This window comes from Mauremys mutica, chromosome 7 (genome assembly GCF_020497125.1).
Source record: "Mauremys mutica isolate MM-2020 ecotype Southern chromosome 7, ASM2049712v1, whole genome shotgun sequence".
Classification (NCBI taxonomy): Eukaryota; Metazoa; Chordata; order Testudines; family Geoemydidae; genus Mauremys; species Mauremys mutica.
In genome coordinates, this window is record NC_059078.1 from 40,470,325 (window position 1) to 40,494,662 (window position 24,338).

The following is a 24,338-nucleotide window of genomic DNA, read 5'->3' on the forward strand; positions in this document are numbered from 1 at the left end:
TTGTTTTGACTGCAGAGATCACTGATGACATGTATTTCCAGCTTTTTCCATATATCAGGTATTTCTTCCATCGTTTCCAGTTCATCATCCATTAGATTAAAATTAAAAGATAAATGCATTTACTTTGATTTTCTGGCTTGGAGACTTTCCTTTTGGTAAGAGTATCTGGCACTGTATCCATATTATTTGTAAAGGCTCCCATCTGGGTCTGCATGCTGCCAACTTTGGAGCGGGAGTGTGGGCCTTGGGAAAATCAGTCAGTCTCCCCTTGCCATTTGGTCATGTTAGTGTTTGTTTGCGAGCACAGCAAACTTCACATTATCTCTGATTTTAAGAGGGCGGAAGGACATCATTTGCCAACATCTGGACCAAAAATTGCAGATGTAGGTATCAGAATGCTGCTCCAGCTGGCTGTAAGCACTGGGTAACCCAGGATTAATCTTACAATACTGTAAATGGCAAGAGCACCAGTGAGATTGGCTAAAGGTGGGCAGCTGTGATCATTCCCAGCGTCTCCAAGGTAGCAGCCATTTCATTTACCATTTTGTACCATTGTAACACACAATAGCGCATTTCTTTTCTAACAACCTCTCTTTGTTTGCCGCAGGCTCAGATCAAGGACAGTTGCTGCAAAGTGGCTTCTAAATCTCCACCTGCAGTTTTTGTGCTAGGATTTTTTGGACAGGCAAAATCTCCCATTCCCTAAATGTATATGCAAAGTTTGGATAGCTAAACAACTAGCTCGCTGATTTGTATCTATAAACATGGGGAAATGTGGGGTTTCTGTGCATGCAAAGACACATGTACGCGAGTGTGTGTGTGTGTGTCAGTGTCAGATTCATACATGAGGGTGAGGTCATTTTGAAAATCTGGCCTTCCCCATGAGGGACACACTATGAAACTCATGGTGTCTCACCACAGGCAACTCCTGCTATTATGTAATAACAACTGTACAATTTGCTAACCCAACCTACTGATGAAAATACAGAACTGCAAATGTTTGTTTGCTGATTTGCAGAACAACAAAGGATATTACAGGGAAATTAACTGGTATCTAGTGCTCTACTGCCTATTTAGATCTTTTTCATGTTGAAATATGTGGCATTTTACATTGGAACTTTAACTGAGGCTATGCTTTCTTGTCATTAACACATGACAAGTGCTCAAGAAAGAGGGAGCTGAATCGAATGAAAGATGAGGAAAAGGCAAAGTAGAGTAGATACTCCTGCTGAGATCTATGTCACTGACTCACCACCATATCTTGCATCCCTGTTTGAAATGTCATCATGGTAGCCAAGGACTGTCTGAGCAAAGAGCAGAGAGAGACTAAACTATTTTCTCACCCCTACTGGTGGTGGGCCGTACAGGTCAGAATTACAATACATTGCACTATCTTTGTGTATTGTACTGTACCCATTTGTGCCTTTCTAAGCTTTCTTGGGACAAGCACTAAGCTCTTTAAAGCACTATGTATACATAATAATTGTCTGGCTATACCAAAAGGACGGGAGACACTTGATATGGATTTTAATCAGGCCACAACTTTATTATATAGTTGCCTGGGTCTACCCGGCAGATAAGTGTACAGTGCAGGCAAATACATGTTTATTCAAATCATTACCCGCACCAGCCCCCCTTCATTTTCCATCCAGGTTCCCCTCAGCCAACCCATAGCTTGGACCTTACCACCCACCCTCCTCATAGAATGGTTAAGGTAAATTATAAGAATGGGGTGCGATTGGCTCCCTGCCGTACCAATCATAGGTGTCCCCAACCCTCCTCCCCTGTTCTGTTCCTTTATTCAGCACCTCCTTTTAAGACCTTTACCAGGCTATTTATCTGGTCACTGGATGCCTTCCCTATGGAGTACCTGCACTGGACATCCGCCCCACACTTACAAAATAAATTGCGATATATAGTCTACCACATTTTCTTCTTACCAGAAAAGGTCCTCCCTGACACCAGCTCTGGGGAAGGTGAAAAAAAAACTCACTCCACCAAAGCCAATCTGGTGGTGCGGGAAAAATTCCTTCCCAGCCCCCCTAAAAAGTAGCGAGTAGCACAATGCCCACAGCAGGTCCTAACCCAATCTGATATTCGCCACCTCTGTGGGGGAGTGGGGGGACTGCCTTGCCTGCGGTGTGGAAAAAGGGGCTTCCAATACCCAGGACTTGCACTTTTAAAGCCTTCTGACCTCACCTTTTACATTCCTGTTCACCTTTTGCAGCAGTTTCTGATCACATTTCCCTCTCCCTCCCCACCCACCATAAAGCACTGCTGCCTTCCCTCGGCAAGCCCAGACAACGTTCCCCCGACTTTAAGTGCGGTGCTGTCATTTCTTCCATTGCAAATTCACACAACTTTATCATTGCAGGATGACTGCTTGTGAGTGCTTGGCTTCTCAGATTCATTCTTAAAGTTTTCCATGCACATTGGATAATAAAACCCAAAAAAGCACTTACAGAAAGAATAAAATTGACTGTGTCAGTCAATAGAAAAAAATCAGAAGAGACATTTTGGGCTTATCAACCTGGACATTTATTTTAAAACTTTCACTTTAAAATAGCAATATCAATGCTGTGATACAATGGTCCAAATTCCCCCTTCAAGAGCTCAACTGAAGTCAGGGGAGTGATTAATTTGGCTCAGTATTCCCTGATTCTGGCAAAAAAGAATTGTTGGGGGCTAGTTAAATACACACAAATGGTAAAATATTCACCCTCCTCCTTTATTTAGGGTTTAAGGTTGAGATTTTCCCAGGAGCCTTTATGGAGACAGGTGTCCAAATCTGTACCCATCTCCCTTAGGCTGAAATTTTCAAAGGAACTCAAGTGAGTTGGAAAGCCTGTCTCAGGACAATACGATGGTTTTCTGAATATGGGTGTGGGGCTTATGTTAATAAGGAATCAAAGCTCCAGCTACAGGCAACCACAGGGTGGGAAGATGCTAAGCAACCTTAAACCGAGCAATCTTGGGAACCCAGTTTGACCGATGCACTTCAGTCCTGATCTATAAATAAAAAAAAGGGGGGGGGGTGTGGGGAAGAAAATGGAAAGAACCATCTAACAGCAAGCCTCTGCTCTTCCAGTCTTCCTATGGCCCACTCTGAACTGCTACAGTTCCATGCCACACTGAGGGTGGACACTCCTCGGTGCCCCCCTCCTGGATTCCTGCCTCACTATCCTCATTGCATAGCAGAACCTCACTGGTTCGGATGCCAGGGAGTCTTCACAATGGCTGAGATGGGCATGGTTTGCCCCTTTGTGCCCCCTCAAACAGTTCTTTGGATGCCATTTGAATGACCTGCATTGTGACCACATTCCTGAAGCACGGCTATTAGCACAAACTGCAGCCCAGGTAATGTAAATAAATCAGGGGAGGGGAGGGACAGGAAAGAGGGAGTGCACTATATTGCCACTTAATTAACAAAGGCATAAAATCCCCTTCTCCGAAGCTGCTAAGAGATGTATTTCAAGGGTGCAAGAACTGGCCTCATGCAACTCAAACACACAGTGATATCAGCAACATCTGTTACAAATGGTACCAAAAATCGAGAAGGTAGGATATGGAACCAATATACTCTAAGAATTATTTTGGGGAAGATCTGTAGCCTGTGTTATACAAGAATCACATTAGATTATCACAATGATTCCTTTTGACCTTGGAATCTAAGAAACTGAAACACACACACAAGCATATGAAAAACCAAAGCTTCCTTTTAATGAATGAGCCCCCTATGTCAAGAATTCCATTAGCTTCAGCCCATACTGTCCACTGTGTCCCTCGCTGGAGTGTAACAGCTCCCAGGTCCTGGCTCAAGGCTATGTTCTAGCAGCTTAGCTCTATGAAATTCTAAAAACCATTGCCTTACACATGCACACACACAGTTGGCCTGATCTAACTTTCATTGCCTCTTTCCATTGACTTGAGTGGTAGCTGAATTAAGCCTACTGTGAAAGCTGTTATTAGAATTCTATTTGTATTGGTGAACTATGTTCAAAGGATATTGACTCTACATACACCACAAGTTTTTAGTTGTAAAACAAACTATGTGTAAGCAACATACCAAAGTAGACTGGGTGCATGAAACTGGGATTGCTGAATCTATTTGAAATGGTCACCTCCCATACCATGATATCCTTGAGCAAGCTCCTCTTAGGGCTAAAATATCATAGTGGTCATTTACTGCCTGCATAAGTGACCTCTTTACTATGCAATACACATATGCAAAATATGATGCTATACTGCATGTACTATTTTACCACACACATTCATTTGGGACAAATTTTGAAAGATACTTAAAGATGAAGATAGGGACCTAGTGGGATTTTCAGAAGTCCTCGACTCCTATCAATAGCACTTCTGAAAATCGTCCTAGGTTCCTATCTGCATGTTAAGCACTTAGATACCTTTGAACATCTGGCCCTTTGTGGAACTCCTGGTAACAGATGTGATAATATTCATTTTAAACATTTTGTAATGTATACACTTTAACAACAAAAATGCACATGTAAGTACACTGTAACTACATCTTCTTAGGTAACTGGGTAACTGCATATTGAACTAAATGTCAATGTTGTCTGTGTATGAGCAATATTTAATCACCCAAAATAAAATAAAATCCACTGTTGTATACCATATGTTTTTGATATATATTATAAATAGGTGTCACTTCTTTGGATAGTGCCTATTTACACGAACAGAAGATTTGGCCTCCTGTATTGTTTGTTGGACTACATGATTTATATTTCCTATTACAGATCTTGGAACTTGTCACAGCCACAAGTAATGAAGGAAATGCAGTTGGATGTGCAAGTCTCAGTAGGCAGGTACTCAGATTTGTAATGCTCTGTCCCTGAATGGCCATTCTTTTGAACAGGCACAAAATTCAAACCTTAGACTGGTCTTGCTAAATGGACTTTTTTTTAAATTAGCCTATTGTGTACTAAAGTAAGCCTATTGTGTACTAAGGTAGCAACCTGCCATCCAGTTTAGAGGAGAGGCATAAATGTGCATTCTGTGTATCATATCTGTCACTAACCACCTATGTAATCACCTATTTTAGGCAAATGCAGATGTGCACTCTTCAAGAGGTAAATAATAATAAAGTATGGACAGGCCATTCACTTATTTAAAACCTAAGGGCTATTTCAAATCTAAGGCTCCAACACTGTAAGGAGCTCCCCTACACATGGACCCCTGCAGCTATGCAGAGTCCCACTGAATTCAATGCGGGGTTCAGCCACGTGGAAATCCTTTGGGCCAAAACCAAAGATGGATGTTGGTGATGAGGTTTTGTGGTTAATGTAAAACTCCCTGCAGGTTATTCTGTGGGACAGCCATACTTTTCTTGCCCACAATTGTCCTCTCTCTGACCTTTCAAGCTACCTCTGTTATGAGGTTCAAAACAAGTTAGCTTCAATTTCCTTGCAGTTACTTGATTGGGTTTGCCACAGCTCTTGTGAGCTCTCATCTGAGGATGGCATTAAGGATTGGTTTTGTCACAGTAATGCTGGGTTCCACAAAGCCATTTTATGAAATAAACAAAATAGGGGGAAAAAAACAGTAAGCAGCAGGACTGAAAATTATGATTTCTGTGTGCTGACACCAGAAAGAAAATCAGGGTGTAACAGGGCCCTCCGGGCTCCTGCCCCCACTGGGCTCAGAAAGTCACACAGAAACCTTGCTGCAAGTGCTCACCTGATGCTTTTATTTACAAGTTGTATTCCCACCACCTTTCCACCATACATATAGTCCTCTTCTTACAGTCCAGCAGCAGGAGAGAGGGGGAAAACTATTGCTCTTTGCTTCCTCTCACTGCCTTTCCTCTAGTGCACCTTCCCTCTTTCCAACTCCTCCCATGGCTTACTTCCCCTGGTGCTTTTATCCAGCCCCAGCCTGATAAGGCAGCAGCTCTTCCAGCTTCCCCAATCAGGGCCAGGTGATCTACCCAGCTCCAATTCTCCTCCTTTAATTGGAGCTGGAGTGACAGAGGGGTGGCTAAGCAGTTTTCTGCTTAGAACCCTGTCACACAGGGCTGCATTCTGCTTTGAGCAACAAAATGATGAACTAAAACAAAGGAAGGAATATTTCTTTTTCCTGTTTTTGTTTCAGATTTTTCAACCATCTTCTCTCAAGCAGAGATACAATAATTACACATATAGAAAACCTCCCTTTCCATTAGAAAAATCTAAGCTGGGACTATGCAAGACTTCCTGATATTTGTTTTGGCCAGCGAATAAAACACAAAGTTGACTTGGGTAGTGAAGCAGTGGCTTAGATCAAATTAATTTAAAATGTATAAAAGAAAATGTTAAAAGAAAGATATGTGCAGTTTGGAGCTTCACAATCCCCCCAAACCTTGCCCTCTATCTCCCTAAGCTGCAGGAGAGTTATCTCAGACTAGTCCACCTCTCTAGTGCTCCCAGCAGAAGGGAACAGCAGGTTACCATCTCATGCTTTGAGCATATACTTACAAGATTCCTATTTGTACTTCCCCCTCTTATCACCCCGTAACAGAGGTTGCCTAAAACCTACCCTGCTTAGCATCTATAAAATGAGCATATAGTCATGGTTGACCATTAGAGGAGATCTAATCTACCTGGAACCCTTTTTTCTCGGGGGTGGGGGGAATTGTCCCAAAATTGAGATGTTTGCTGAGTAAATCTCTTAAGAACCAGATTCTGTTCCTCTTACTCACGTTGAGCGGTGGCTTACTTCATAAACAGCCCTATCAATTCTGAAAGGACTATTTGCAGAGTAAGGTGCTACTCAACATGAAACAATATCAGAATCAGCTCCTAAATTCTCTAGTAACATTATTGGAAAACACTTTATGTTGGATTTATAAAAGGATTTGGAATTCCAACGATGCAGGTAGGTGCCAGGTGGGATTTATAAAAATATGTTAAGTGAGTTGGGTGCTTAACTCTTTCATTGGGAGTTGGGCACATAACACCCTTATGTACTTTTGTAAATCCTACCTGGCACCTAAATATCTTTGTAAATCTGGCCCGCTGCCCTTTCTTCCCTGTTTCCCTGTTTGGTGCTTAATGCTCAGATTGAGATAAAGTAATTGCCATAATTCACGAAGATTTTGCTTTGGAGAAAAGGACTAGCTATGGAGAGCACTCATCTGGACTATCATTTATTAATTACATCCAAACTGATCTGATGTTTAATACATCTGATTATTTGGACAAGTTACCATTGTATTGCAAATGGTTGAATCCATATTATCAGTATAGTATAAGTTGTGTGTATTACACTAGCACCTAGAGGCCTCAACCAAGATCAGGGACCCACTGTGTCAGGCACCATATAGACAGAGAGGATTTCCTGCTCCAGACGGGTTACAGTCTAAGCAGAAACAACAAGGAGTCCGGTGGCACCTTAAAGACTAACAGATTTATTTGGGCATAAGCTTTCATGGGTAAAAAACCTCACTTCTTCCATGCATCTTCTGGTGAGCAGCCAGGAGACGACGATGGCTAGCAGTCATACTGCACTGTCTGCTGCCAGCCTAAGATGCATGAGAGAGATGGAGTGGCTCAAAACAATAGAGACCAGATTTGTTTTGTATTCATTTGCTCCCCCTCCCTCCATGAAAAGTGGGAGGGATGGCTCAGTGGTTTGAGCATTGGCCTGCTAAACACAGGGTTGTGAGTTCAATCCTTGAGGGGACCATTGTGTGTGACAACCCTGTAAGCAGAGCCAGCTCCAGGCACCAGCTTATCAAGCAGGTGCTTGGGGCAGCCACTCCAGGGCAGCACTTTCAAGAATTCAGCAGAAGGTCCCTCACTCCTGCTTGGAGCAAAGGACCTCCTGCTGAACTGTCACAATCACAGCCTTTTTTTTTTTGGCTGCTTGGGGCAGCAAAACCCCTGGAGCTGGCCCTGCCTGTAAGCCATATCATCGGTTGCCCCTCCCTCCGTCAGAGCAACAGCAGACAATTGTTTCATGCCTTTTTTCAGCATAGATGCCATAGCACAGCAAGCATGGATCTCGCTCAGATCACTGCTGCAATTATGAGCACTGTAAACACCACGCACATTATCCTGCAGTATATGCAAAACCAGAACCTGCAAAAGCAAAACCAGGCGAGGAGGCGACGGCAGTGCGGTGAGGAGAGTGATGAGGACATGGACACAGACTTCTCTCAAAGTACAGGCCCCGGCAATGTGCACATCATAGTGTTAATGGGGCAGGTTCATGCCATGGAACGCTGATTCTGGGCCTGGGAAACAAGCACAGACTGGCGTTGCAGTGTCTGGGATGATTCCCAGTGGCTGTGAAACTTTCGCATGCGTAAGGGCACTTTCATGGAACTTTGTGACTTGATTTTCCCTGCCCTGAAGCACAAGAATACCAAGATGAGAGCAGCCCTCACAATTCACAAGCGAGTGGCAATAGCCCTGTGGAAGCTTGCAATGCCAGACAGCTACCGGTCAGATTTGGAGTGGGCAAATCTAAGTGGGGGCTGCTGTGATCCAAGTAGCCAACACAATCAAAGAGCTGCTGATATCAAGGGTAGTGACTCTGGGAAATGTGCAGGTCAGAGTGGATGGCTTTGCTACAATGGGATTCCCTAACTGTGGTAGGGCGCTAGACGGAACCCATATCCCTATCTTGGCACTGGAGCACCAAGCCAGGGAGTACATAAACCACAAGGGGTACTTTTCAATGGTGCTGCAAGCACTGGTGGATCACAAGGGACATTTCACCAACATCAATGTGGGATGGCCGGGAAAGGTACATGATGCTCGCACCTTCAGGAACTCTGGTCTGTTTCAAAAGCTGCAGCAAGGGACTTTCTTCCCAGACCAGAAAATAACCATTGGGGATGTTGAAATGCCAATAGTTATCCTTGGGGACCCAGCCTACCCCTTAATGCCATGGCTCATGAAGCCATACACAGGCAGCCTGGACAGTAGTCAGGAGCTGTTCAACTATAGGGGAAGCAAGTGCAGAATGGTGGTAGAATGTGCTTTTGGACATTTAAAAGCGTGTTGGCGCAGTTTACTGACTCGGCTAGACCTCAGCGAAACCAATATTCCCATTGTTATTACCGCCTGCTGTGCGCTCCACAATATCTGTGAGAGTAAGGAGGAGACATTTATGGCGGGGTGAGAGGTTGAGGCAAATCGCCTGGCCACTGATTACATGCAGCCAGACACCAGGGCAGTTAGCAGAGTACAGGAGAACACGGTGAACATCAGAAAAGCTTTGAAAACCAGTTTCATGACTGGCCAGGCTACGGTGTGAAAGTTCTGTTTGTTTCTCCTTGATGACCCCCACTTCCTTGGTTCACTCTACTTCCCTGTAAGCTAACCACCCGCCCCAACCCCCTTCGATCACCACTTGCAGAGGCAATAAAGTCATTGTTGCTTCACAATCATGCATTCTTTATTAATTCATCACACAAATAGGGGGATATCTGCCAAGGTAGCCCGGGAGGGGTGGGGGAGGAGGGAAGGACAAGGCCACACTGCACTTTAAAACTTATTGAATACCAGCTTTCTGTTGCTTGGGCAGTCCTCTGGGGTGGAGTGGTTGGGTGCCCGGAGGCGTTCTTGGGCATCTGGGTGAGGAGGCTATGGAACTTGGGGAGGAGGGTGGTTGGTTACACAGGGGCTGTAGCAGTGGTCTGTGCTCAAGCTGCTTTTCCTGAACCTCAACCATATGCCAGAGCATATCAGTTTGTTCCTCCAGTAGCCTCAGCACTGCATCTTGCCTTCTGTCACCAAGCTGACGCGACCTATCATCCTCAGCCCACCATTTATTATCTTCAGCCCGCCACCTGTCCTTGTGTTCATATAGTGCTTTCCTGGACTCTGACATTGTCTGCCTCCATGCATTCTGCTGGGCTCTTTCAGTGTGGGAGGACTGCATGAGCTCAGAGAACATTTCATTGCAAGTGCGGTTTTTTTGCCTTCTAATCTTCGCTAGCCTCTGGGAAGGAGAAGGTAGTGTGAGCGTTGAAACATTTGCAGTTGGTGGAGGAAAAAAAAAGAGTGAGTGGTAGTTAAAAAAGATTCATTTTAGAGAACAATGGGTAGACTCTTTCACAATAAACCTTGCTGTTAACATTACATAGCACATGTGCTTTCAGTACAAGGTCGCATTTTGCCTCTTATTGAGGGTATGCCAGTTTGGTGTGAGAGATCTTTCACGCAGGGCTGGGCAACAGAATTTGGCTTGCAGGCAGCCATGGTAGGATACAGTCTTTTGGCTTCCTTAACCTTCATAACATGTGGGAATGGTTTCAAACATCAGCACCCTTGTTTCCCATACCAAGCAGCCATTGGATTGGCCTTTTAAGATGGGTTGGCCATTTAGAAGGAGGAGGGGCTGCAGTTTTTGGGTTAACGTGCAGCACAAACCCAACTAACCCCCTCACACACACACCCCCAATTCTCTGGGATGATCACTTCACCCCTCCTGCCACCGCATGGCTAACAGCAGGGAACATTTCTGTTCAGCCACAGGCAAACAGCCCAGCAGGAACGGGCACCTCTGAATGTCCCCTTAATAAAATCACCCTATTTCAACCAGGTGATCAGGAATGCTATCTCTCTCCTGAGGATAACACAGAGAGATAAAGAACAGATGCTGTTTGAATGCCAGAAAACACAGAGACCATACACTGCCATGCTTTGTTATGCAATGATTCCAGACTACGTGCTACTGGCCTGGCGTGGTAGTGTCCTACCATGGAGGAGAGAATAATGCTGCCCTACCCAGAAACCTTTTGCAAAGGCTTTGGGAGTACATCCAGGAGAGCTTTATGGAGATGTCCCTGGAAGATTTTGGCTCCATCCCCAGACACGTTAACAGACTTTTCCAGTAGCTGTACTGGCTGTGAATGCTAGGGCAAATTAATCATTAAACACATTTGCTTTTAAACCATGTATAATATTTACAAAGGTACACTCACCAGAGGTCCCTTCTCCGCCTGGCGGGTCCGGGAGACAGTCTTGGGTAGGTTCAGGGTGAGAAACAGTTCCTGGCTGTCGGGGAAAACAGTTTCTCCGCTTCCTTGCCGTGCGCTATCTTCAACCTCCTCCTCCTCATCTTCCTCATCCCCAAAACCTGCATCCCTGTTGCGTGCTACTCCATTGACTGAGTCAAAGCACAGGGGTGGGTAGTGGTGGCTGCACCACCTAGAATGGCATGCAGCTCATCATTGAAGTGGCATGTCTGGGGCTCTGACCCGGGGCGGCCATTTCCCTCTCTGGTTTTTTGGTAGGCTTCCCTCAGCTCCTTAAGTTTCACGTGGCACTGCTGCGGGTCCCTGTTATAGCCTCTGTCCTTCATGCCCTTTGAGATTTTTTCAAATGTTTGGGCATTTTGTCTTTTGGAATGGAGTTCTGATAGCATGGATTTATCTCCCCATACAGCAATCAGATCCCGTACCTCCCGTTCGGTCCATGCTGGAGCTCTTTTGCAATTCTGTGACTCCATCATGGTCACCTCTGCTGATGAGATCTGCACTCACTTGCAGATCGCCACGCTGGCCAAACAGGAAATGAGATTCAAAAGTTCGTGGGCCTTTTCCTGTCTACTTGGCCAGTGCATTGGAGTTGAGAGCGCTGTCCAGATTGGTCACAATGGAGCATTCTGGGATAGCTCCTGGAGGCTAATACCATCGACCCGGCAAGGTCGATTTCAGCACTAATCCTCTTGTCGGGGGAGGAGTACTGAAATTGATTTTAACAGCACTTTAAGTAAAAAATAATGGCTTCGTTGTGTGGACGGGTGCAGAGTTAAATCGATCTAACACTGCTAAATTCGACCTAAACTCGTAGTGTAGACCAGGGCTGAGTCTGCAGGGAGCCTGCAGTCTTCACAGCCTGGTAGATGCAAGATGGGAAAGAACTGACCCATCCTGCCTCCTCTGTGGGAAACCAGCCCACCAGGCCTTTGCTCTATAGCTCAGTCTGGTACTGTAATAGAGCAATCACATTAGAGCAATGAATGAGCATAGAGTCACAATGCTAATAAAAACTGTGCACCATCTACTGCTCTGTGTGAATCTCCTAAATCCCTGATGACATAAAATACTGCCTTAAATTAAAATGGGATATAAAACACTCTGCCTCCTTTTCTCACAACATACTGATCAGACCTCCAGGCTTTTGGTTTGTTTGAGATATAGGAACATTCCTCATTTCCCAAAGTATAAAATTGTTCTTTTTGCATCAGTTTATTGCTTTGGACAATATCCAGAATGATTAAAAAAAGAAATAGAAAATACTGACTATTGTGTGTAACTTCTTTCTTTGATATAGTGCACCATGTACAGTATATCACTGGTGGATATGCTCAACATTGGAAAATTATTAGTCATTAACTGCTAGCAATTATGAATATTTTATGGAATGTAAGTTATTTTAGTGAAGAACATAAATTACCTGTATAAACAAGAATTCCTTTACCATTAACTACTATTTTTAATTACAATAGGGTTGAAATTCTGAACTTACATATTATTTATAGGCAGGCTCGTAGTACCACCTATTAAGGTTTCTTGACAATTCCCATTATAAGACACCGTTTTCATTTGCTTATAATTTTGTTGACTTTAACCCCTTAAGATGAAATTTTCTCCATACTAGGTGCTTGCTTGACTCCTGTTCTCAGTGACAGTGCCTGGCTTAGAGCAGCTGAGAGGGAAGGAAGTCCTTCTGAGTCTCTGTAGCCCTGAGCAGTTGCTCTGTGAGGATGGTACACGTGTTGTCTGGACTCACAAAGGAGTTGTGAGGGGATGGAGCATGATCAGTTGCTCTATGGGGATGGTTTATGTGTAATCTTGCCACATGTAGTAACTGTGAGAGGATGGTCAAGGCATCACTAGGGGCCATGAGAGCCTCGAGCATGCTCAGCAAAAAACAGAATCTTCTGAGATTTTAGCTGCTAAGCTCCAACACATCTCTACTGAGCATATGTGAATTGCAATTTTTAAAAGGCTTCTGACTTAGCCAGATGTGGTCAGATTTTCATGGGCATGGCAAAAGGCACATCCCTGATACAAAGGCCATCCTCCTGCCAAATTTCAGCTCCCTTCTCCTGAGCATGGACGTGACAAAACTATTCAAAATAAATAAATAAATAAATAAAAAGGTCACCAGAATTTAACATAGGCAAAAGAATATAGTTTTTATTAGCCTCCTTCTTAGAAACATTTTGACTGAAATTTTACAAACAAATCTCCCCTGCGCTCTCACTGACTCCCTTGCTGTCACTCAGGGAGGAGGAGGAGGAAGCTGCCTGATTTGAATATAAAAGGAACAAAAGCCAGACATGGGGAGGAGGGAAAGGAGTAGATTGGGACAAGAAGTCTGGTGAGACTGGAACTGGGACTGGGAGGGCAAGGGGAGACTAGGAGTCAGTTGGCTGAGGAGAGAGAAACACTGAAATCAGATGGTGGAGGGGGAGACTGGGACTGGCTGGACAGGGAGACTGGGACTAGGAACCAGTGTGTGGGGCGGAACAGGAGATGGGTTTGACAAGGAATTTGGGTGCAGGGGGACAACTGGGCAAAGAGAATGGGACAAGGAGACAGTGATGGGGGAGACTGGGACATGGAGCAGAGAAGGGAGCGAAGGGGGCAGGAGACTGAGATTAGATAAGGAGCCCAGGGAGGGAGACTAAGACTGGAAGCCAGTGTAGGGGAATAGAGACATATTTTGCATGATGATCCCAGAGGGGGGTAACTGGGGCTAATTAGGTGAGGATACTGGCACTGGGTATGGGGATGGAGAGATTGGGACTCTGGAAGCAAGCCCAGAGTGGGAAACTAGGACTGGCTGGGCAAGGAGACTGGAACTGGGGTGAGAAGCATGAAGAAGTGGAGACTGAGCACTAGATAGGCAAGGAGCATGGGACTGGGACAGGGAGTCTGGGGTGGGGAAGAGACAGGACTGAGTCAGGAACAGGTTGGAGGGGATGGGGTCAAGCTTGTGAGGAAGAGGCAGAAGAATGTGTGCCCATTAGAGCACACTCAGCTCTAGAACCTGGAATGGAAGCATTTCTCTGTGCCAACAAAGTTGTGACACTCACTGGCAAAGTGTGTGTCTCATCCCCCTCTGATGCTGGTCTACATGGAAGATGACAACCTATTACTGCTGTCAGTTACTTGGTTAGCTCAAGTGGCAGAATTCAGTGCAGTGGATCTAAAGAATCCAGCTAGAGTTGGTTGGAAAAATTCCAACTAAAGATTTTTACATCAAACTTTCGTGATTTGTTAAAAATCAAAAGCGTTTCATGGAGATGGTTGGATTTTGACAAAGTTCTCACAGAAACCAGGCATTTTTCAAAACATGCCTATCAGATAGCAGATTGTCTGTTTACCTACTGGCTCACCCACCTGGATCCTCGGCAATACGTCTGCCAGTCTGCCTCTGAGTCAGGGACTGTAGGACTTAAATGGTCTGTGGCAGCCCGCCAGGTGGACTGTCCTGGAGCCAGGGCTCCATTCCCTTTCACAAAGAATTTTGAAATTTGTAGTTTTTATTCCAAATCAGAATGAAACCACATCCCAAAATATTGAAATTCTCCACAAAACCAAATTACCATTCTCCACCCAGCTCTAGGTCCAACCCTGCTGATGAGTGTCATTATGATGAAATTTGTTTTTTTTCTGTTTGCTGTTTAGAAACCAATGAAATCACACACACAAAACCTATGTTAAAAGAACACTGTTAAGGTTGCAAAGTCAAGCACAAAAAATTAGGAAATGCCAGAAGTAAGGTTGCCTGTGCAACCTTAATTCAGCCCTCTTGCACCTACGCACTGTGATAGTGTCTTTAATTGCATTATCACATGCTATTTTTTCCACTGGGCCCCTGACACATTCAGTGCATGGAATGGACCTGCTATGGGGAATCAATCCAGGCTGTGTAATAAAGGAAATTGTTATCTATAGGATCCCTGGCTCATTTGGTGCAAAAGTTGGAAGGTGTAGGGTGAATGAGGCAGGGGACTGCAAGAAGCAAAAAGACAGTCTGATGGTTAAGGCAATTGAATGCTGCCCTGGAGAACTGGATTCTACCCCTGCCTCTACCACAGAGTTCTTATGTGATGCTAGGCAAGTCACTTAAGCATAGGTGCTGGAACTAGGAGTGCTGGGGGGGCTGCTGCACCCCCGGGCTTGAAGCGGTTTCCATCGCATACAGGGTTTACAACTTGGTTCAATGGCTCTCAGCACCCCTGTACTTAAGCCAGCATTTTCACAACTGGTCACTAACTGCACGCTCCTCATTGCCTGGGTGATCAATCTGATATCCTAAAGTGTGATTTGCAGATGAGCTCAGTATTCTCGACTGCACCTGAAGAAAGTGGGAGCTGGGCTCTGAACATGTGAAGTGCTTTATAATGGTAAATTATCTGAAAAATAAGTCATAAGCATCTCAAGTTGAGCACCCAAAATTAGCATGAACTTTTGACTGACGTGAGTTCTGCACCTGTAAAATGGGAATAATACCACCCTCTCCACTCACAGGGGTGTTGTGAAGATAAGGTAATTAACATTTGTGAAGCACTTGGAGACTATACTGATGAGCACCATAGGAAAGCCCATGAGGTAATGAATAATTCTGTCTTCATAGTAGTGTGTGAATGCTGTGCAGTAAATAAGGCCTGGGGCCACACATCAAACAATGAGGATAGTGCAAAATATTGAATAGCTGCTCATTTAGTGAGCACCATGCACCCTGTGTACTGAATGAAGCAGGGTGTCATAAACAGATAGTTAAGGGTTAATGCCTCTTTTACCTGTAAAGGGTTAAGAAGTTCACCTAGCCTAGCTGACACCTGACCAGAGGAACCAATGGGGGAACAAGATGTTTCAAAAGGAAGGAGGGAAGTTTTCCTTTGTTTAGAGTCTCAGTTTCAGCTGGAGTGAAAAAGATCAAGGAACCAGCTTCTTATCAGAGTAGTAAGTTTTAGAAAGGAATAAATAGGTTTATGTTTATTTCTTTGTAACCTGTCTTGTGCAATTAGAGGTAGAATCAAATTGGGTATTGGGGTATTTTCATTGGTGTACTAAGTTTTTGCCCAGGGGAACATCCTTTGTGTTTTGAATCTGTTGTCTATGAGAGTAGCTGGTATGCTAATCTCGCCCAGAGGGTTTTCTTTTACCTTTCTTTTCTTTAATTAAAAGCCTTTTTTCTTAATACCTGATTGATTTTTTCCTTGTTTTTATATCCAAGGGGGTTGGATCTGGATCCACCAGGAGTTGGTGGGAGAAAGGAGGGGGGATGGTTAATTTCTCCTTGTTTTAAGATCCAAGGGGTTTGGATCTGTGTTCACCAGGAAATTGGTGAAGTTTCTCAAGGCTACCCAAAGAAGGGAGTGCTTGTGAATGGTGGAACGATACCAGATCTAAGCTGGTAATTGAGCTTAGAGCTTCTCATGCAGGTCCCCCACATCTGTACCCTAAAGTTCAGAGTGGGGAAGGAACCTTGACACAGGGTGTCTGTGAAAAAATAGTATGTGATCACATAATTAAAGACTAATAGATATGCAGGGGCGTGGGGACATTTTAAGGTTGCACATGCAACCTTAATTCTGGTATTTCCAGCTCATGGCCTGGCCTGCATTTTGGCATAAGGGAGTGAAGGTGGTATATGGGGAATGTACAGAGAAACAGGGTTAGGGTTAGGCTCTGCAGAGCCACTATGTTGCTGCATCATAGAGGTGAGTGGGAGAAGGCAGGAAGGGGTGGAGCCCTGCCTCCATCCCACCCTACCCAATGCACCTACTAGCAAAGTTATGCCATCACATCAGGGACCATATGCAGAGATGGATATAGACCAGGTCACACTTTGCTCCCTCCTCAGAGCAGCTGAGAGACTGGGAGATTCTGACTTCCTGAGCAGCACAACAATACTAATTGCTGACCCAACCCTTCATTTGTATCTAGTCAATTTATTTATTTTTAATGTAGCTATCGGACTACTTTGCAGAGCAGCGTTTGGGATATGATTAGCAGGTCTTTAAGCATGAGCAGAGCTATAAAGCTGACAAGTTTTCACAGAGTAGTGCCAAAATGAAAATATATAGTGCCATACCAATCCAATAACCTCCATCCTTCTAAAAGCAATTCTGTTGTGTCAGCAGCACTTTGCAGAAACTGCCACTTTTCAGTGACTTACAGCTCCATGAATAAAATGTATTTTGTGCTGAAACTTGATGTTGTGCATCATTGCAAGGAGCAGCACATCCTGCTAATGGTGTAGCTGCTATACATACTCCCCCAGCTCTCAAACCCACAATCTAGCCCTAGGGTTGCCAGGCTGGAACACCTGGTCAAAAAGGGACCCTGGCAGCTCCGGTTGGCAATGCTGACTGGGCTGTTAAAAGTGTGGTTGGTGGCACAGCAGAGGCCCAGGGCTAAGGCATGCTCCCTGCTTGCCCTGGCTCCGTGCGGCTCCCGGAAGTGACCACCAGGTCCCTGTGGCCCCTAGGTGCATGGGTGGCCAGAGCGGCTCCGCGCGCTGCCCGTGCCCCAAGTGCCAGCTCCGCAGCTCCCATTGGTCAGAAACCATGACCAGTGGGGGCAGCGCCTGTAGGTGCAAGGCCAGCCACAGCATGCAGAGTCTCGGTGATGCTCCTAGGGTTCACAGGGACCTGGCAATCACTTCCTGGGAACCGTGGTAAGTGCTGCCAGGACCCCGCAACACCCTCCCGCATCCCAACCCCCTGCTTCAGCCCGGAGACCCTCCTGCACCCCAAACCCTTCATTCCTGGCCCCACCCCAGAGTCCACAGCCCCAGCTGGAGCCCTCACCCCCCCACACACCAACCCCCTGCCCAGAGCCCTCTCCTGCTCCCTGAACCCCTCATTTCTAGTCCCACACAGAGCCTGCACCCCCAGCCCAGAGCCTATACCCCCTTCACCCCAATTCCCTGCCCCAGCCGGGAGCCCTTTCACAGACCCCAAACCCCTCATCCCCAGCCTCATCCCAGAGACCACACCCCCAGTCAGAGACCTCACCCCCCTTCCGCACCCCAACAGCAGCCCAATGAAAGTGAGTGAGGGTGGGAGAGAGCAAGCAAAGGAGGGAGGGGAGATGGGGTTAGTGGGGGGGTGGGACATCAGAGAAAGGGGGGTTTCTTATGGAAGGGGAGGGCAGGGGTGTTCGGTTCTGTGTGATTAGAAAGTTGTTAACCCTATCTAGCCCATAGGATCTGATTCAAACTATTGTACCCAATGGAAAATTCACAAGGTTCTCCCTGTGTGTCATCCTTTAAAATCTATGAATTATATTGAAATTACATGGGCCAAATTCAGATAGGTACAAGTGGATATAATGCAAATTTGGTGCTATATTTTCAGTATTGCCAGTCCAGAGTTTAAAAATGAGTCAGGACTCAAAAATATCATGAGACTGGCTTAAAATTATGAGATTTTTAAAAATAGTATTTTGGGTTCTTATTTGCCTCCTCATTGTTGAGCCTTTAGGGCCAACGTGGGCTATATTTTCAAGCTTCTCTGTAACCAGGCGGGCTAGAAACGTACTTTTTCTAAGAAACCTAAAGCTGAGCTTGTTCTCACCTAATCACAGCACAAGAGTTCAGGCTTCAAGGAAAATACCAAACATCATGAGAACTGGCAATACAACACTTCTGAGCCAACTGACTGGAGCAGCCATCTTGCTGCATGGCATTATTATTTAGAAGTTGAGATTCTGGCCACACATTCATGCCTCCCTGGCCATCTCCAACTTTTAAATGTGGGGATATTTGGTTTTATAATTTTAATCTAAGAGAGTAGCCTCAGATCATTTAAGGAAGAACGTTGCCTTCATCATCAATTCATTATTCATAAATATGCAGGTTTTCAGCCTCGTAATAACATGGGTGGTATCAAATAGAACCTAACAACCTATTGCTAGTGTCTGCTCAAAAGCCCTGGAAACACTGTGGGCCAAACCTTGCTACCATGCAGTTGAGTAACGTTTACTCCCCCATGAGCAGTTCCACTGAGAGGGGAAGGATGGGCTAGTGCAGTGGTTCTCTAACTTTTGTACTGGTGACCCCTTTCACATAGCAAGCCTCTGACTGTGACCCCCCTTTATAAATTAAAAACACTTTTTATATATTTAACACCATTATAAATGCTGGAGGCAAAGCGGGGTTTCAGTTGGAGGCTGACAGCTTGCGACCCTCCCAGAATAAACTCACAACCCCCTGAGGTGTCCTGACCCCCAGTTTAATAACCCCTGGGCTAGTGGTTAGGGACCTAGCCTGGGAGAGCAGCTTTTAATTCCCTGCTCTGCCACAGACTTCCCATGTGACTTTGAGCAAGCCATTTAGTCTCTCTGTGCCTCAGTTCTCATGTGTTAAATGGGAATAACAGCACTGCGCTACCTCATGGAGGTATTAAAGTCTCCTGTGTTGAGCATAGATACCATGGTAATGGAGTCTATACAATACAAAAGATAGATTGCAGGAAGTCCATACTTAGCAGCATATGGAATAAGGTCATTTTTCTTAGTAACACACTGCTACCTGTTACTGAACATGCAGTAGTTCAAAATAAAACTGCCTTCAAGTAAATTCACTGTCTCTTAGTTGACAAGATCTAAAACTGTTTGCAGTGTGGTTATAGTCATGCTGGTCCCAGGATATTAGAGAGACAAAGTGGGGTGAGGTAATATCTTTTCTTGGACCAATGTCTGTCGGTCAAAGAGACAAGCTTTCGAGCTTCACAGAGCTCTTCTTCAGGTCACCTGGTATCTCTCAGAATCTAACGTTGGAATTCACATATTTACTTACTCTGATAAACATACTCAGGCACATTTTCTTGGCTAACATTTGAACTCCCAAGCATAGATGACCGTAGTTTCCTCACACTGGAGGCCCCATACTCAACATGACTGGTTTGTGGAAGAAATTAACACAAACTTATCTAACTTTTACCCCGCAATACACATGCAAAGGAACATGAAAATGAATGGCATCACTCAGTCAGAAAGCAACCAGCTATGCACGTGTATATTAGGTTATTTGATAAAGGCCCTGATCCAGCAAAGCATGTAAGTATAGGAGTATTCCCACTAAGTCAAAGGTTAAGCATGTGCTTGAGTGTTTTGCTGGAGCGTTGCTGTAAAGACTAGAGGGTCGTATGCTCAGCAGGTAAAACTGGAGTAGCTCTGTGAATTTCAACTAAGCTACATCAAATTACACCAGCTGCAGATTTGGGCCATGAGTGATTTTATAGTATAAAAAGAGACAGCACGTGAAGAGTGAAACAAAAATCAAAGGGACTGGACAGGAGCAGAAAGTTCAAGGTTTACAGCAACCAGACTGTGCGTTTGGTACAATGGTTTTGTACTTGCATTTTGGTTTAATTTTGTTCTTTGCATGTTTTTATTAAAAGAGGGCTTTCCTGATTCAGTGGGGTGCAAATTGTGCATTCAATATCCAGAAACATAATTTTGTTCCTTAATATTAAGCGATATAGTTGGTAGGATTGAATGTGGTTTTTCAAGTCTGTGGCCCTGGTCCTGCAATAAGTTGTGTGGAGCTCCATGTGGGTGCAGGGATCTGCTCATGCAAGGCTCATTGCAAGAACAGGGTCCATGTCGTTAGGTACCGCCCACTGCTGGGTGAAAAGAATGGCAACTCTGGGAACAGACAAGTGGAAGAACCTTGTGGGATCCATTTGGGCACAGTAATAATTCAAACCAGTCTATTTCTCTGTGGTTTTCACAGCTGCTAGCAGATGACAGACAACAAAAGTGGAGATGAAATGGCGATTATGTACCAAGCAAATGGGTACAGCTCTTTTTAAAGACTGCCCACATTCCACCATGAACTCAATGGAGAGATCAAAATGCAAATGCGTCTCATACAGCTCTTTCATCCTACAGGGTGTTCTGCCCCTTCCACTTCTTACTCAAAACTTCTCCCTTGGACCTTTTTAGGCTCTGAGCTCTTGGGAACAAAGGCCATGTCTTCCTCTCTACTTACACGTAAAAATCAATTGCAGTGATGCATAAATGGGGATGCACTAGAATGGAGGTTTACAGGCCCAGTTCTGCAAAAAGCTGTGTTCCCTCAACTCCCACTGAATTCAGTGTGCACTGGCTCAGCCCCTACTGGAGGAATGCATTTTCATGGACAGGAAGTGGTAGTTCCCAACAGCTTTGGGGCTTGGTCCTACAATCCTTTTCTCAAGCTAGGCTTCCATTGGCTTTAGTGGGAGTTGAGGTAAGGTTGAGCCTTAAGTTGGAGAAATGACATTGATTAAAGAGACTCCTTTTCTAATTTTAAATTTCATATGGATGCAGATCTGAACTTCCCTGAAGCTGACAGCATTTAGAAAGGAGGGGTGGGGGTAGGCTTGGTTGATGCTAATCTCTATTTCCTAATGTACAAGTCTATCAGCTGACACCAGCTGCTGTTAAAGTAGTTTGTTCCAAATGCTTCTAATGTGTTATTTGGCATGTATAAATTTTAGTCCCCAGCTCATCATTTTAAATAGCACTGAACCAAGCCTTTGCATTATGCACTCATGCTTCATCCACGTTGCTGTGTTTTATATTACATACAAAAAACAGGTTGTAGGCACACATTACCACATATGGCTTCTTTTGGAGAAACCAGAAGGGATATGCCCTCAAACAAAATTAAATGTGATGGTTACCTTTTCAGCTACTGCTTCAAGTTAAAGTCAATTTTCTTTCTATTTTAGTTTCTTTGATCCTCAGGCTTCAATCCAGACCTCCAGGTTTAAATGGGATTTCACTTTGAAATGAAAGCAGTTTAACTGGGGGCAAGAAATTCCCCATCCCCTGTCAAATCAGGAATTTAAAACTGTATGCTACTGAAGTGTCTAGCAATCTATAAAACTTTCTGGCTTGAAGTGATAAGGACAAACAATCAGTAAGCTTGTTCTGAAAGTAAGAGATAAACCGAACAATTTGCTTTCTCCGTGCTTCAAAAAGTAGAAGCTCAAGATAAGTTTTCAAATTTTGCAAGTGGTCAATAGGTGAAAACTGGTCATCTTTTTCTTTGAGTGATGACTGAATTTCATTACTCTATTGACAAAGCAAGGTATGTGTTTTTCTTCTGTCTCAGTTATTATAAGCCTGCAGTATACTTATTATGAAACAAATTATGGACCAAATTCTGCTCTCAGTTACACCACTGTCACTCCAAAGTGACATTACATTACTGAGTATTTTGTTGGGTGGCAGTACAGTCTGTATTATACCTCTTAAAGGATATTATCTCTCTCAGGTCAGTTCCTCAAGGTGGTGTTCGGTTATTATTTGGGCAAAACTGCCATCGATATCAGTTTTATAGCTGTACAGCAGCTTCAGCAAAGTTTTTATTAGTTGGGACATCAAATACCCCCTCATCCCCAGTAATTCATCATTTTCATTAAGCAGAGATTGAGGTGACTCCTTTAGTAAAAGGAACAAAGAATTGCTAAGATACTAGTTAGAATAAAAAGCAGTAATCTACAATATTTGCAAAATATTTGCAAAAATATTTACTATGCTGTAGCTAGGGGTTAAAATTTCTCATCTCCTGAGGGTATGAATGAAAAGTTATTTTATATATTTATTTTATTTTATTTATTTTATACATTCCTTTATAAAATACCTAGGTGCAAATACAAGAGTTAATATATCACACATAGCAAATAGATATGGTCATAAAGTCAGATAACTCCAACTCCCACTTTTCTTTCTAAACCATCAATGAAACTGGTAGCAACAAAGAAAGAAAGATAAGAACTTCATCCAGTGAGCACTGACACATCCATGAGAACACAACAGTTCTGAGCTGATGGCTTGAATGCGGCAACTCAATCAGCCACAATTTGTCAACTTAACTTGAATACGCAACACTTCCTCATGTGCTGGCAACCCCTGCAGCAGCCATACAAGTGCAGCTAGAGCCTGCATCCCCAAAACTAATCCCACACTTGCTGAGCAGAGTCCCCAAACCCACCTGGTGATGCTGTTCAGTACCATATAGACTCAATGCCCACTTTGGGGGAAGTTAATTTAGGCCCATAAGCAGTCTGTGGGGGTCAAAGTCAAAGGCTCATAACCCTAGGACAACTAGATATACTATATGGGCAAGAGAAGTGTCAGGTTTCCTGCTCACCAGACCAGGCCAACAGGGTGGACTGAAAGACTATCATAACAGCCTGAGCAGTCTCAGTGGTGGTAAGTGGAGAAGGCCTGAGCACGGCACTGGAACAGAGAAGCTATTCAGATGGGAAGAGGCAGGACAAGGGGAAGGGGCTGGTTCTGACCGAGGTCAGCTACATAAATAATGGCTTGGAGAAGATGGTGGGACAGAGAAGCGCACTACAGAGCTTTGGTTTCAATGCGCTGTCCATCTGTGCTCTGATCTCGGGTCTGTCTGTCTGTCTGTCCAGTAAGGCAAGCAGATGGTGCAGGAAAAATTTTGATTTTGATTTTTAAGAGGCAGAATAATGTTTGCAATTTACAGGCCAAAGTCAGATGGTTTGAAACAAGAGGGAGAAGGCTTTGTTCGACCTTGTGTACATGGAGAAGTTTTTTTGTATAATCCAGGGTATTAAATTGAACCAACATAGTTATATTGGTATAATCCCTTTTGGTGCACTTTGATTCTAATGTAAGGCCAAGCCTACATGAAAAACTTTTGCTGCTATAGCAACATTCATTAGGGGTGTAATTTTTGCCACTTCTGTACTGGCAAAAGCTCTAGTGTAGACACATAGCATAAAGCACTTTTGATGGTTTATTGTATAAACTATGCTGGCAAAATCACTTTTTTGGCAGTACAAGCTTCATTGACACAAAGATGGTGTGTCAGTATAGCCAGGCCAGCAAACCTTTTCAAGCATAGACCTTGCCTAAGAGTGCCTTAGTTTAGCTAATGTTGGTTGCTTTAAGCTAACCCACAAAATAACCTCTCATGTCCACGCATCCCTACTGACTTTAGCCTTTAACTTGCAAACAGTTATGCCAGTATGACTATAGTGGTATAACTGGTAAAACTTTCCTGTGTAGACAAATCCTCACTTGCTGCATAACACAGTTTGATTTCATTTTGGGAGAGCGATGGTCTCTTCTCTGCTACTTTTTAACAACCTTGTAATTGCAAGGTTAGCTGCATTTGCCAATGGTCAGGAAGTTTAATTTGCTAATTTGTCCTTGATTGGCAAGCTAATTATTTTAAATGCAGGTATATGAAAACTACTCGAAAATATTTGAAAAATATCTGGAACACAGGGCACCCGGCTGGGTTTTCTGGATTAAAAATAAATAAATATATCCATCATCCTGAATCAAATGAAGTCAGGGCTGCCCAGAGGATTCAGGG

At 44.2% G+C, this 24,338-nt stretch overlaps 1 protein-coding gene across 6 annotated transcripts in view; it reads right to left on the minus strand.

The window, feature by feature from the left end:
• The window catches only part of SLC6A1 (solute carrier family 6 member 1), a 176,777-nt gene that overhangs the window by 104,353 nt on the left and 48,086 nt on the right, over window positions 1-24,338 (minus strand). The window contains exon 1 of one of the 6 annotated variants that reach the window (XM_045025846.1): window positions 5,701-5,837. The exons of the other annotated variants lie outside the window; for them this stretch is intronic. The gene's annotated coding sequence lies outside the window, so the exon portion shown is untranslated. Of the gene's footprint in view, window positions 1-5,700; window positions 5,838-24,338 lie in introns of those variants that run through there. 6 annotated transcript variants of the gene reach the window in all.